This window comes from Herpailurus yagouaroundi, unplaced genomic scaffold (assembly GCF_014898765.1).
Source record: "Herpailurus yagouaroundi ecotype Mexico unplaced genomic scaffold, PumYag 183, whole genome shotgun sequence".
Classification (NCBI taxonomy): domain Eukaryota; kingdom Metazoa; phylum Chordata; class Mammalia; order Carnivora; family Felidae; genus Herpailurus; species Herpailurus yagouaroundi.
The window spans coordinates 3297610-3313024 of NW_024412414.1; positions in this window are offsets into that span (position 1 = coordinate 3297610).

Below are 15415 nucleotides of genomic sequence, written 5' to 3' on the forward strand. Positions count from 1 at the left end.
TCCCAAGCATATCCTCCAGAGGAATGAAAACATGCCTCCACACAAAAACATGCACAGCAATATTCATAGCAGCATTATTTATAATACATTTCATAGCAGCACTGCTTAAAATAGCAAAAATGTATACACAATGAAAATGTCCATTGACTGATGAATGGATAAATAATATGTGGAATATTCCATACCATGAAATATTAGTCAACCTTAAAAACGAATGAAATTCTGATACATGCTACAAGATGTATGAACCTTGAAAACATTATGCTAAGAGAAGCCTGCCACAAAATGTCACGTAGTGTATAAACTGCCCTTGTATAGAATGTCCAGAATGAACAAATCCATAGAGACAGAAAACAGATTAGTGGTGGCCTGGGTTGAGTGCGGATGAGGGTGGGGAGGAGATAAGCAGTAACTGCTAATGGGTAGGGAGTTTCTTTTGGGGGTGATGAAAATGTTACGGAATTAGACAATGGTGATGCTTGTATAGCTCTGTGAACGTACTAACACCATTGAATAGTGCACTTTAAATAGGTTAATTTTATGGTAGTGGATTATACGATGTGGGTGTGGTTGTTTTTTTCAAGTACTCTGCATCAAGTGAGAACTAAAATTGGTGAATTCTATCAATTCAACATCCTGGTTGGGAAATTGTACTATAGTTTTGCAAGATGTTAGTTACCACTGGGAGAAACTGGGTAAGAGTTACATGGGATCTCTATTATTTCTTACAAGTGCATGTAAATCTACAATGATCTAAAAGTAAAAAAATTAGGGGTGCCTGAGTGGCTCAGTCAGTTAAATGTTGGATTCTTGGTTTCAGCTCGGGTCGTGATCTCACGGCTCTGAGATCAAGCCCCACATTGGGCTCCACGCTGAGCATGCTTGGGATTCTCCCTCTTTCTCCACCCTTCCCCCACTCATGCTTTCTCTGTCTCTCAAAATAAACAAATAAATAAACTTAAAAAACAAAACAAAACATATTCTACCTCTTTCCTATTTCTCTCCTCTCCAAATAAGAATTTCCTTAATGCTCCTTAAATGCTGTTGCTATGGGATGGCATCTTTTACTTGTTAGGAACCACAGGCCTGGCTCACAGACCCTATGAATTTTTCAAAGTGTTGGAGGCGGGCGCCTGGGTGGCGCAGTCGGTTAAGCGTCCGACTTCAGCCAGGTCACGATCTCGCGGTCCGTGAGTTCGAGCCCCGCGTCGGGCTCTGGGCTGATGGCTCAGAGGCTGGAGCCTGTTTCCGATTCTGTGTCTCCCTCTCTCTCTGCCCCTCCCCCGTTCATGCTCTGTCTCTCTCTGTCCCAAAAATAAATAAAAACGTTGAAAAAAAAATAAAAAAAAAAACAAAAAACAAAGTGTTGGAGGCAACAAAAATATTAATTAACTCCAAAAAGTGAAAAGAAAACCTAAAATCATTAATGAATGTTTAAATGGCTACCTAATATGATCTTACATCAAATAGTCAGCTGCAACTCAACTCGTTTATTTCTGTATGCCTCTGTGTTTGTGTGTGTGTGTGTGTGTGTGTGTGTGTGTGTGTGTATTATATATCCCTAATATTTAATGTGGGATACGAGAAGGATTCAAAACCAGAGGTGACTTGGTTTTGAATCTTGTCTACCTCTTGTAGCTCTGTGGCTCTGGATAAAATTTTAACTTCTTTGAATCTCAATTTCATTTCCTGTAAAAAGAAAATTGTAGTATTTACTCCATAGAGTTGTTGTGAGGGTTAAAATTACATGAATAACCAATTCATGTAAAGGCTCAGTAGAGTACCTGCCCCAATGTAAGAGCTCAATAAACGGTAGTTATGATGATGATGATAATACCACGCATGGCGATGTGTGCACTGTTGTCCCTGCTGTATATCTGTAGGCGACTGGCCTGGTGGTAAGAACCCTAAGCCCAGGAGGTTCTCAGGCCCACTCGATAATGGGTTTGTATTTAACCAGAGCCAGGGAAAGGCCTCTATTGTCAGTTGTGCTAGAGGATCAATAGGAAGAGGAGAACAAAGGCCTGGTTACATTGGAGGCTCAAACTAATATTATTTTAAATGAAAGCCACAAAAGCTTGTGGGAAAAAACAGGAGGGGTGAGGCCAGCTAAGGTTTGCACCCTGAGGTCGGCGGGCAGTTGACTGAGTCACAAAGCAGTTCATACAAATCGTGATCTGACACTTTAACTGTATTTTCCTTGCTGAAACTCAGGATATGTATTCTAAAAAAGCTATTTTTTAGAAATGTGTGTGATTTGTGTTGTCTTCTATATGAAAAGGTTTGTATATGATTAAATCAAATGTGGCTAGACATCTACTTTTATTGAAAAGTGTCAGATTATGTGACACGGGCACCTGCCTGGCACACGTGAGCTTTAAGGTTGTGTAAGATTGTGTGACCTTTAGGATAACTGTTTGGAGCATCTCTGCAAACATGCGTCAGGGCCTGGCACCTCACTCAGCACCAAGTTTGCAAAAGAGTCTGTGTCGTCTGTACATCCGGTACTGTACCTATAAAATGTAACAAACAACAGCAAAACCCACAGGAAAAAAACAGAGAGATCTGTAATAAATAAAAATCAGTGATTCTCCAAATGTTTTGTCTTAACAATCAAAGATAAGATTAAAACAAGAATGATAATGAAGGTCATCTTCATGTTTCTGGCGCTTTTGATGTGTTGTTTTAGAAAAACAATGTGACAGTAGAAATAGCGCTGATATTCTAGGCAATACAAAGATTAGAAATGAAAAGATCTGGGGGCACCTGGTTGGCTCAGTTGGTTAAGCGTCTGACTCCTGACTTTGGCTCAGGTCATGATCCCAGCATTGTGGGGATTGAGCCCCATGTCGGGCTCTGTGCTGAGCGTGGAGCCTGCTTAAGATTCTCTCTCTCTCTCTCTCTCTCTCTCTCTCTCTCTCTCTCTCCCCCTCCCTCCCTTCCTCCCTCTCTCTCTCTCTTCCTCTGCCCCTCTCCCCAAATCATGCCTCCCCCACTCAAATAAAAGAAAAAAGAAAATAAATGAAAAGATCTGGGGTGTGGTACAGGTTCTGACCCTTACCTATTATGTGACTTGGCTAAAGTCACAAATAACCCAGGATCACAGAATTGTATTATTATTTTGTATTGTGTTTTTTCACATTTTAGGTCAAAATTAGAGCAGGAAGTAAAAATTCCAGAACAATGAAGGACACCACGGAATGAACTTAATTTACCAATTTTTTTTGTGTTCTGTCTTTTCAGAGCTTTAAGAGCTTCAATTCATAGAAGAGAAATCTGTGTCCACATTGGGAGGCAAATGCTCATCAAATAATAGTGCCTGAAGTGCTAGGTAGGGAGGGGTCATGCAGCAAGGGCTGGGCAAGGTGAAAGGCCAGACTCAGGCAACCGGAAACTGCTAGACAGGGAAGGGGTGCAGCAGGGGCACTGGAAAAGTTGAGAGGATCCCCAGAATTCCCAAACACTATGAAGAAAATCAATGCGGAGGCACCTGGATGTTTCAGTCAGTGGAGCATACAGCTCTTGGTCTCAGGGTGATGGGTTCAAGCCCCATGTTGGGTGTAGAGATTACTTAAAAATAAAATCTTTAAAAAAAAAAAAGGAAAGAAAATCAATGCTAAAACACAGAGCCAAACAAAATCATCAACCAGGAGATGAATCTATTCCGGGTAAAATGGAAATAATAAAGCCACCTGAAGATGACTTTAAGATGATCGTGTCTACAGTCCTCTAAGGGATAGAGGGAGAAAGAGCATCTATTATTTGTAAAAGGACAAGACATTAAAAAATAAAAATGGGAATAAGTGAAAAAGTAGATATGAAAGAGAAGAAAATGCTGAAAATAAAAATAAAACCATTTATAATGAAGTATTAATAAAAAATAGGGGTGCCTGGGTGGCTCAGTTGGTTGAGCATCTGACTTTTGATTTGGGCTCAGGTTGTGATCCCAGGGTTGTGGGATCAAGCCCCACGTTGGGCTCTGCACTGAGTGTGGAGCCTGCTTAAGATTGTCTCCTTCTGCCCCCTCTGCCCTCTCCCCAACTCACATTCTCTCTCTCTCTCTCTCTCTCTCTCTCTCTCTCTCTCTCTCTCTCAAAAAACAAGCAAACAAAAAGAATAGAAAAGGCAGCTCCTCAATCAGTGGTAGAATACCAGAGGAAATGCTGAGTTGCTTTAAGGACTATAGGTGCCACCAGGGAGGGAGCTCCTTAACATGTTTTGGAATGTTATACTCACTAGCTCTTGGGTTGTCAGATAAGGCAGTAGGTTGGCTTCCTGGCTTTGAGGAGAAAAGTAGGCAATTGCTTGCATTACAGGGAAGAAAACAAGCTTTGTTTGACAAGGAAGTTATTTCCTTAAATTGAAAAGCTTCCTGAGAGGACAGAAACTTACCCATCCAGAATGACTATAATTGCGTGTTCTGGAAATATTATTATTGGATCCGTCATCTTTTTAATTTTTTTATGTTTATTTATTTTTGAGAGAGAGAGAGAGACAGACAGACAGACAGACAGACAGAGAATGAGCAGGGGAGGGGCAGAGAAAGAGGGAGACACAGACTCCAAAACATGTTCCAGACTCTGGGCTGTCAGCACAGAGCCTGATGAGGGGCTCGAACTCATGAACGGTGAGATCATGACCTGAGCTGAAGGCAGACATTTAACCGACTGCAGGCAGCTTGGACTGTGCTATCTCTTGCCCTCCAGATCCTGTTTTTTCCTTCCTGTGCAGATCTTATTCCTACGCAACCTTTAGACCTCAGTTAGGTATCAATTCTGCGGAGAAGCAGACTGGGTTGGGGCCTTTGTTGTATGCTCCCATAGTTCTCTGTACGCTGCCTTTAATAAACTCTAGTTGCTTCCTAAATATCTTTATTCCCAACTACACTCAGACCCTAACCAACTGGGACTATATCATTCTTCTTTTTTTTTTTTTTTTTAATGTTTGTTTATTTTGAGAGAGAGAGAAAGAGCACACCGTGAATGTGAGCAGGGGAAGGGAAGAAAGAGAGACAGGGAGAGAGAACCCCAAGCAGGCTCCATGCGGTCAGCACATGGGATTCAATCTCATGATACCACGAGATCATAACCTGAGCCAAAATCAAGAGCCTGGCGCTTAACTGATTGAGCCACCCAGACTCTGTATCATTTTTATTCACTAACATATCCAGAGAACCTACTCAGTGACTAGACATATGAGACACTCTCAGTGAATACATGTTCTCTGCATGAATGATTTGCACACTACCCTTAAGTGGTGACATACCCAGTGATTGAAGGGAAGTGACACAGAATTGCTTCTAAATCGCAGAATCAGAGCAAAGATTAAACGACCCCGTGATTTACTTCTACGTGACTTTTAGACAGAGAGATCCTGATGGTCTGAAGAATAGGTTAAAAAGCACTGTCATTTTGCTGCCTGTAGCCGGCAGTTAATCAAACCCCAGTGGGGTCCGATTCCCCTGCGGGGAATAAACAAGGTGACATCATGGTGACACACTCCCGAGGGATTGTGCAAGTTGTCAGCTGTGCAAGTTGCTGGTTGGAAGAGGCTGTCCTTGCTGTCTTGGGCCGCTAATCATCTTTGGAAGGCTTATGATTCCGTGGGTCTCCAGAGATAGGTGACAAACTTGTGACCCTCAGGATCCAGCCTGTCCCTCTGGGGTGGTGCCCTCCACTGCACGTGCAGAGACCAGGAGAACAGTGCCTCTGCTCACTGGTTTTCAAACCTGCATACACTCAGGACTTCCCCTCCCTTGAATTTCAATGTAAGAGCTTACATCCTTTTAACAAACCTTCGTTGTTTGTCAGACTTTCCCACTTTCTCTCTGTCATTTGATCATGGATCTTATATTCATTGAAGAAAGAATACAGTTTGAAATTGCAGTATTCTGTGACATACTTTATATATACAAATAGACTCAGTTTCCTGATCTGGGCAAGTATTTTAACCTCCTTATGCTTTATTTCTTCTCTGTGAAGTGGAATAGCAATAATGACTTCATAGGATGCATGCCAAGGTTAATTAAATTAATACATATACAGAGCTATAACCATAACCAGCACACAGGTAATCACTAAATGTTTAGCCATTTCTATTACTATTGTTATATTTCATGAAAGGAAATGTGGTCTATTTGAAAGAACATGGGCTCTGACATCCCGAAAATTGGATTTCTATCTTGGATCTATCAGTTACTGGCTGTGTGACTTCAGCGTAGGTATTTAATTTCTTGGAGCCTCGGTTTGGTCATATATAGGATAGTGATTAATACTACCAACCCCCGAAGAGTCTTTGTGAATATGAACCAAGAAACTAGCTGGAAAATGCCCAACGAAGGCCAGGCACAGGGCGGACGCCCAGTAAATGATCGCTCCTGCCTATGACTCTGCATGGAAAATGCATCACTTTCAATACATAATAAATGAGAATTGCATTGACGCTGACCAGTAAGAAGAAGTCAAGGAAGAAGGGAAAGGCTGTGCTGTCAGATACTGCTGGTAGCATCCTACAAATAGTAGCTCTCCAATGACTCTGAAATTAAAACCAATGTCTTTTGAGTATCTCAAGGGCAAGAAAGAGATTTAACATTTACTGAGTACCTCCTTTGTGCCAGGCACTTAAAAAAAATTTTTTTAACATTTATTTATTTTTGAGAGACAGCACAAATGGAGGAGGGACAGAGACAGAGACACAGAATCTGAAACAGGCATCAGGCTCCAAGCTGTCAGCACAGAGCCCGATGCGGGGATGGAACCCACAAACCTCAAGATCATGACCTGAGCCAAAGTCGGGTGTTTAACTGAGCCACCCAGGCACCCCTACTTGGTGCCAGGCACTTTATATAAGTCCATTTGAGCCTCAGAAAGACCTGCGAGGAAGGGATTATCACTCTATTTTGCTAATAATAAGACAGAACGGTTGCTAAGGTCTCAGTGAGTAAGCAGTAAAGCTGGAGTTCTAATCCAGGACCACGTGATGCCCAACACAGCCTTCTCCTCCCCCCCATTATAAAATACTAATATAAATATATAATATAAATATAAATATAAAACATCTAATGTCCATCGTAAGGACAGATAGATAGTAGCAAGGAGATGGGCAAGGGAGTGTGTTTTATGCAGGTGGTGAGAACAATATGGCATATTAGAGAAGCACGAGTGAGCAAATGCTTTACAGGAACGGAGGCATCCGCCCAGGGAAGGCGAGACAGGAGGAGTCAGGAGAGGTGTATGGGAGGACGGCAGGTCGTGAGGGTCTTTTGCAGCACCAGATCCCTTCACAGTGACAGAAAGGGCACATCATCAAGCAGCCTTACCACGGGCCATTGAGTACACATTGGTTGCAAACACATGGGAAATGGTCCTTGTCTTCAAGTTCAAGCTCAACATTCGCACCTGTTTCCTGAGTGCTCAGAGTGCTGGGGGCTGGTTCTCCTAGTCTCAGTTCATTTTCGCAGCTCCTCCACAAGAATGTTTCCTCTGACACGGGTGCTTGGACCCCTGTTCAATCCCCTCACAGCCCCTGGTCCCTTAGCCCTTTCACATTCCCTATCCAGGAGCCCACTCTTCCTAGTTTCTGCCTGGAGCCTCAGGATGGAGCAGTGAGTTGCCTTGGAGCCGTAGGTCATGTCAGGGAGGTGCCTGCCAGTTCCAGACTTTCCACAAAACCATGAGAACGCCCCTCTCTGACTATCTCTGATGTCCACATGTTGTTATGCTTCCTCCTCTCCTCTCTTTCTCTTCCCTCAATCCCTTTCCCAAGGTTTCCTTTTGTTATCCCAACCGAGGCATCTGCCAAGGCCTGGAAGGACAGTGCGGGGGAGGAAGGCAAAGAAAGTGGATCCCAACACCCCACAAGCAGTCAGACTTCCCCAACTGCATCTGGGGCAGACTCATGTGTTAGCAGGTTCACCCTGGCGGTCAGTGTGAAGAGCACATTTAAGAAGACTGCCGGGAGAGGGACTCATTAGGGGGCTGTTGCAGCCATCTATGGAAGAAGAGCTGTGGTCATCCGGTTTAGCACTGCCATCTGGATTAGGCGGGATAGTGAGGGAAAGAGACATGAAAAATATTTTGGAAGTTAAAAAAAAAATTGGTAATTGATCGACTGGAGGACGGGTGGGAGAGGGAGGGACTCTGAGTGAAACTCAAGTTTCTAGGTTGGGTGTCTGGGTAGCAGCAGTTAGTCATCGCCTGGGCTGGAGAGACAGCACGTGGAGCAGATGGAAGAGGGTGCTGCAGGATGGCTTTGCACAAGTCAGAGGAGCCTGTAGGACAGACAGATGGAGGGTCCAGCCTGCGTTTGATACAAGAGTCCAAGGCCCAGGGTCCCCACCCACCCAGGTAGAATGAGAGTGGGGGCCAACGAAAGAAGCTGGGAGAATAGTAACACACAAGGCTCAGGTAGAGAAAAGGCAGTTCAGAAAACAACCATAGAGACATGCAGGAAATATATGAGGAGAACCTGAGGCTTCCCAGTGTGTTGAGAATAAATCTGAATTCCTTACTGCTGCCCATAGACCCCAGAGAGATCCTGCGCTGTCCACTTACCTCCTTGTCTTTTGCACTCCCTTCCTTGGATCAGACACTTGACCTTCCTCTTTATTTGGGTGTGTTAAGTACATTCCTGTTTTAGGTCTGCTCCTTCTGACATTCACCACCTTCTAAGGAAGTCTTAAAAGAATTTTTTTTTTTACTAAGGTGTGATTAACATGTAAAAAGCTTTACAGACTTAGTGTGTACAACTCAGTGAGTTTGGGGATAAGTGTACATCTGTGACCATTGCCACCATCAAAGCCATAAATATGTTCATCACCTCCTGAAGCTCCCTCTGCTTCCCTTTATTATTTTTGTTTGTGGTAAGAGCACCTAACATAAGATCTATCCTCTTACGTCCAGATGGCTAACAGGCACATGAAAAGATGCTCAATATTACTCATCGTCAGGGAAATACAAATCAAAACCATGATGAGATACCACCTCACACCTGTCACAATGGTTAAAATTAATGACACGGGGAATAACAGATGTTGGTGAGGATGAAGAGAAAGGGGAACCCTCTTGGACTGTTGGTGGGAATGCAAACTGGCGCAGCCACTCTGGAAAACAGTGTAGGGGTCCCTCAAAAAGTTAAAAAATAGAACTACCCTATGACCCAGCAATTGGACTATTAGATATTTACCCAAAGGATGCAAAAATACAAGATTCAAACGGGCACATACACCCTGATGTTTATAGAAGCACTATCAATAATAGTCAAACTATGGGAAGAGCCCAAATGTCTATCAACTGTTGAATGGATAAAGAAGATGTGGTATACATGTACAATGGAATATTATTCAGCCTTCAAAAAGAATGGAACCTTGGCACTTGCAACAATGTGGATGGAACTAGAGTATATTATGCTAAGTGAAATAAGTCAGAGAAAGACAAATATGTGATTTCGCTCATATGTGGAATTTAAGAAACAAAACAGATGAACATACAGAAAGGGAAAAAGAGAGAGAGAGGGAAACAAACCATAAAAGAGTTTTAATGATGGAGAACAAAGTCAGAGTATGAAGGAGAGAGGTGGGCAGGGGATGGGTTAAATGGGTGATGGGCATTAAGGAGGGCACCTGTTGTGATGAGCACTGGGTGTTATATGTAAGTGATGAATCATTCAATTCTACTTCTGAAGCCAATATTACACTATATGTTAACTAACTAGAATTTAAATAAATTTTTTAAAGAAAGAAATAGAATATTAATAGTACCTTTGATGCCACTGTGTGCTTTCATTGGCTGCATACTCCTCTTCCCTGTCCAAATGTAAGTGTGCCCTGAAGGCTGTATCATTAGTTTATTTGTTTTTACTTATATACTACAGGTCTGTATATATGCATATTCATGCATATATAAAATCCATAAGCTGTATATTATTTACTTTACTTGGTTTTGGCCTATATAAAAATTAAATCATTCAGGGAGCATGTGGGTGGCTCAGTCTGTTAAGCGTCTGACTTCAGTGCAGGTCATGATCTCACAATTTGTGAGTTCGAGCCCTGCATTGGTCTTTTTTGCTGTCACCATGGATCCTGCTTCAGATCCTCTGTCCCCACCCCTTCTGTCCCTCTCCCACTCTCTCTCTCTCTCAAAAATAAAAAAATGTTGAAAAAAATGAAATGATTCAGTGGGTACTCTTCAAAAAAAAAATCTATCCTCTTAGCAAATTTTAAGTACACGCTATAGTACTGTTAGCTATAGGCACTATGCTGTATGGTAGGTCTCCAGAAATTATTGATCTTGCATAACTGAAAGCTTTGTACTCTCTGACCATCACTTCTGCCATTTCATCCTCTCCCAGCCCCTGGCAACCACTACTCCAGTCTCTCCTTGTATTAGTTTGATTCTTTTTGATTCCCTATATCAATGGAATTACGCAGTATTTGTCTTCCTACATCTAGCTTATTTCACTTATTATAATGTCCTCCAGGTCCATCCACATTGGCACGAATGGCAGGATTTCCTTCTTTTTAAAGACTGAATAACATTCCATCATTTATATATATCACATTTTCTTTATCCATTCACCTGTCGATAGACATTTAGGTTGCCTCCATATCCTGGCTCCTATGAATAATGTATGGCAGCCATTTTTGACCATCCTAATGCAAATTTTTATTCCTATAGCTTCCTCTTGATTTATTTCCTCTATAGCTCAAAGCACTGTCTGAAATCTTTGCAACATTTACTTGTTCATTTGCCTTTCTCCACATCCTCCACTAAAATAGAAGCTCCATAAGGACAATGAGCTTGTCTGCCATGTCTTAGCACCTACCTGAGTGTCTGGCACCTAGTACACACTCAGTAAATTTCTGCAGAATGAATGAATGGACCTGAAGAGGGTGATGCCACAGGAGCCCAGGACAGTGGTTCTCAATCAGGACTGTTTGCATCCAAGTTACCCACGAAGTTGTAAATGTACAGATGCCCGCCCCCTGTGCTAACCTCATACCCACAGAACTTGAATCCCTGAGCATTGATAAGCATAAAATTCTCCACTTTGATGTACTCCGATGAAAGCCAGGCTTGCGAACCTTTACAGTGAGGAATTTCAAGAAGGATCAACAGTGGCAAAGTCTACAAGGAGTTTCAGTGAGCAAAGGACTGAACAACATTCAGACTTGATGTGCCTTGGGGTTAAGCCAGTCAGTTCAAAGTGTAGAGGAAGCTGCTCAGGAGGAAATGTGCTGATTGCCTTCTAGGACCTACTTACCTATGCTGTCCTGATTGTCCTTTGGGGGATTCATTCTTCACTGTTCTTGACCATGTGGTTTGGTGGGTCTGACCCCACCAGAGCAAGGGCTTGCTGGTCACAGTGATGTGCTGCCTCGTGCAGCATTTGACTCAGGGCTCAACATATGACCAGATCACAGCCAAGTATGTCTAAGAAGATGCTTGCTTTTAGGCTTCTGAGTAAAAGTCTGTTCTGGAAACTCCTAGAAGAGACTCTTCCTCTTCCTCTGGATGTTGTGATATAAGAGTATACAACTCGGACCCGCAGTAGCCATTTTACTACTGCCAAATAGAATGTGGAGCCTGCAGATAAAACAGATCCACAGAGAGAGAGCTGAGGAAGAGTGTAACTGGAGCCTTAGTGACAGGTGGGCTCTCTGGAAACAAGCCCCGTCTGGAGCCAGTTCCCTCTGAACGCTTCAGTTACAAGAGCAAATAAATTCTTCTCATGGGTGAAAAAGAGTCCTGACCAGTACGACTATTATGTCAGCCTGTGCATCTGGTGAGTTGAGAGTGAACTGGGCTTTAGTTTGTTTATGTTCAGACTCGGCAATAGATTTTATTGAAGTAGGATGTCAATCCAAGCCACAAGTCTTTAGTCATCAGAATGATGTGAGTGATCAGGACATCTGTCACAACTGGTCGATATTTTCAGAGGGTTAGAACATAGGTCTAAAAGGGTTGGAAGCCTACTGTGGAATTGATTCTGGAAAGGAGATCTTTTACAACTGCCTCAATACAGAGAAAGCTTTTTAGAAATAGACATTCCCTGAAGTCTTTGTTCACGTGGGCACAAACTGTTGCCAAGATGTTCCAGTATCCAATATGGCCACAGTAGTCTTAAAAGCCAAAGTCAATTTGGGGCCCCTGGGTGGCTTAGTCAGTTAAGCATCTGACTTTGGCTCAGGTTACAATCTCACAGTTCATGAGTTCAAGCCCCACTTCGGGTGAGCACGAGTTCCACTTTGGGTAAAAACATGAGCCCTGCTTCGGGTGAGCCCCCCTTCTCTCTCTGTCTCTGTGTGCCCCCCGCTCACTTGTGCCTCCTCTCTCTCTCAAAAAAACAAAACAAAACAACCGCAACAACAAAAAACCCAAAGTCAATTCTTGCCATCCTCAGAAACCAAACTTAAACAAGCAGATCCAGCAGATCTCAAGTTACTTTGGGTGTGAATGAATACCCTACCTTGCTTCATATCTCAATGCTGTACATCCGTTTTGGGTTGTGTGTTTATGTGTTTATGCTTTGATTCATAGCACTTCTCATGTTATGGAATTAGTTTGTGTTGAACACAACTGTAAATAGAAAGACGTAAATGGCTGAAAGAGAAAAAACTGCCAACAGAGCCTGACCAACTGTAGGAACCAATGGACTAGCTAGTCCATTGTCGCTGCATCTTACCTATGTAGGTTGGAGTTATAGAGAATTCAGGGTCCCTCCTGGGGACCCTAGTCATTGTAAAGCAAAGGAAACAAGTTTGGGTGGTCAAGACTCAAGGTATTTGAATATAGGATTCTGGTTTCCAGGTGTGTCGTCAAAAGAGTATGAGGTTCAAGTCCTAGTTCAATTGCTTATTGGCTGTGTGACAAGTAAGTTATTTAGCAAATCTGAGCCTCTTTCCTCAATTCTAAGCATGGGTGAAATGAAATTTGCTTCCTAGGGTGTTAAGGGTCAAATGATAATATATGTGTGAAAGTGCCAAGCAGGACCCACCACCACAAGCTCTCATTGTAATATCAAAATAATTGTCATCGGTTCAAATCTCATGCTTTCCACTGTACCATCCAGATGACTCCTCTGATAACTCCCACTGAGAGAACTCTCAAAAAAAAATGTCAATCTCTATTTCTTTTCTTTCTCATTTTACTATTGCAAATAAAAGTACAAAAAACTTAACATTACTATGAGACACTCTAATTACTTTAAGGCTGAAGAGTTGGGATCTAGTGTTTGATATGTAAATACTGTGTCCCACTAACATTTTTAAACTTTATTGAAGTATCATCTACATCTATTTCAAGTGTATGGCTCAAGGACTTTTGACAAATGCATACACCTATGAAACCAGCAATCAAGATATAAACTATTTCCGCCACTCCAGAAAGATCCCTCATGCCTCTTTGCAGTCATTCCCTCTGGCCTTATCCCTGGTAACCACTGAACTCGTTTCTATCACCATATATTAGATTTGTCTTTCTGAAATTTCATGTAGATGAAATCATACAGTATTTAGTCTTTTATATCTTGGGCTTTCTCAGCATAACGTTTTGGGATTCTTCTATGTTGTTTACACGTATTAGTGGTTCATTCTGTTTGTTGCTGAGGAGTATTCCATTGTATGGATATATCACAATTTGTTTTATATTTATTTACCTGTTGCTGGACACTTAACTTGTGTATGGTCTTTGAATATTATAATCAAAGCTGTTCTGACATTGTGTACAAGTCTTTGTAACATTTCATTTCTCGGGTATATATCTGGCTTTAGTTAGAATTGCAGGATCACATGATAAGTGTATGTTTACATTTTTAGATGTTTATAAAAAGGGTTAAACAGCGTATGAGAACTCTAATTGCTTTATATCTTTGCCAGCGCCTGATAATGTTTCAGCCATTCTAGTGGATATAAAGTGGTTAACTCATCGTAGTTTGTTACTCCTTATGGGGCGCCTGGGTGGCTCAGTCAGTTAAGCGCCCGACTCTTGGTTGTGGCTCAGGTCATGATCTCACGGCTCATGAGTTTGAGCCCCAAGTGGGGCTCTGCACCGATAGTGTGGAGCCTGCTTGGGATTCTCTCTCTCTGCCCCTCCCCGACTCTTACGTCTGTGTGTGTGTGTGTGTGTGTGTGTGTGTGCGTGTGTGTCTTAAAAAAAAAAAAAGACAAACAAAATTTATATCTGAACCATTTTTTAAGTGTAAAGTTTTGTGGCATTAAGTACATTCATACTGTTGTGCACCATCACCACAATCCATCTTCAGAATACTTTTCATCTTGCAAAAATGAAACTCTTTCCCCATTAAACAATAACTCCCATTCCCTGGCAACCATGATTCTACTTTCGGTCTCTAAGAATTTGACTGCTCTAACTACCTCAAGTAGGTGAAATCATATAGTATCTGTCTCTTTTTTAATGCTTACTTACTTATTTTGAAGGGGGGGAGGGGCAGAGAGAGAGGGAGAGAGAGAATCCCAAGCAGATTCTGCACTGTCAGTGCAGAGCTCAATGGGGCTGAAGTTGGATGCTTAACTGACTGAGCCACCTGAGCACCCTGGTATCTGTATTTTTGTGCTGGTTTATTTCACTTAGCATAGGGTCCTCAGGTTTCATCCACGTAGCATGTGTTAGAATTTCCTTCCTTTTTAAGTCTGATAATATTTCTTTCTATGCATACACCACATTGTGCTTGTCCATTCATCCTCCATGGACACTTAAGTTGCTTCCTTCTATCTTCTGGCTGTTGTGAATATTGCTGCTATAAACATGGGTGTACTAACATCTCTTTAAGACCCTCCTTTCAATTTGGGGGGATATATTACTGAACGTGGGATCTTTGGATCGTATGATCTTTCTATCTTTAATTTTTGGAGGATGGGGCACCTGGGTGGCTCAGTCGGTTGAGCGTCCGACTTCAGCTCAGGTCATTATCTCGCGGTCTGTGAGTTCGAGCCCCGCATCGGGGTCTGTGCTGGCAGCTCAGAGCCTGGAGCCTGCTTTCGATTCTGTGTCTCCCTCTCTCTCTGCCCCTCCCCTGCTTGTGCTCTGTCTCTCTCTCTCTGTCAAAAATAAATAAACATTAAAAAAAAAGTTTTAATTTTTGGAGGAAGCACCATATTGTTTTCCACAGGGGCTGTCCCACCTCACATTCTCACCAACAGTGCACAAGGGTTCCAATTTCTCCACGTTATTTCCAACACTTGTGGTTTTCTGGGGGGGGGGGGGGTTGTTGTTGTTGTTGTTTTTTGGTAGCAGCCATCCTATTGAGTGTGACGTGGTAGTTCACTGTGGTTTTGATTTGCTTCTCCTTAATTATTAGTGATGTTGAACATCTTTTCATGTGTTTATTGGCCATTTATGTATCTTCTTTAGAAAGATACCTATGCAAGTGTCTTGCCCATTTTTAAATTGGATTGTTC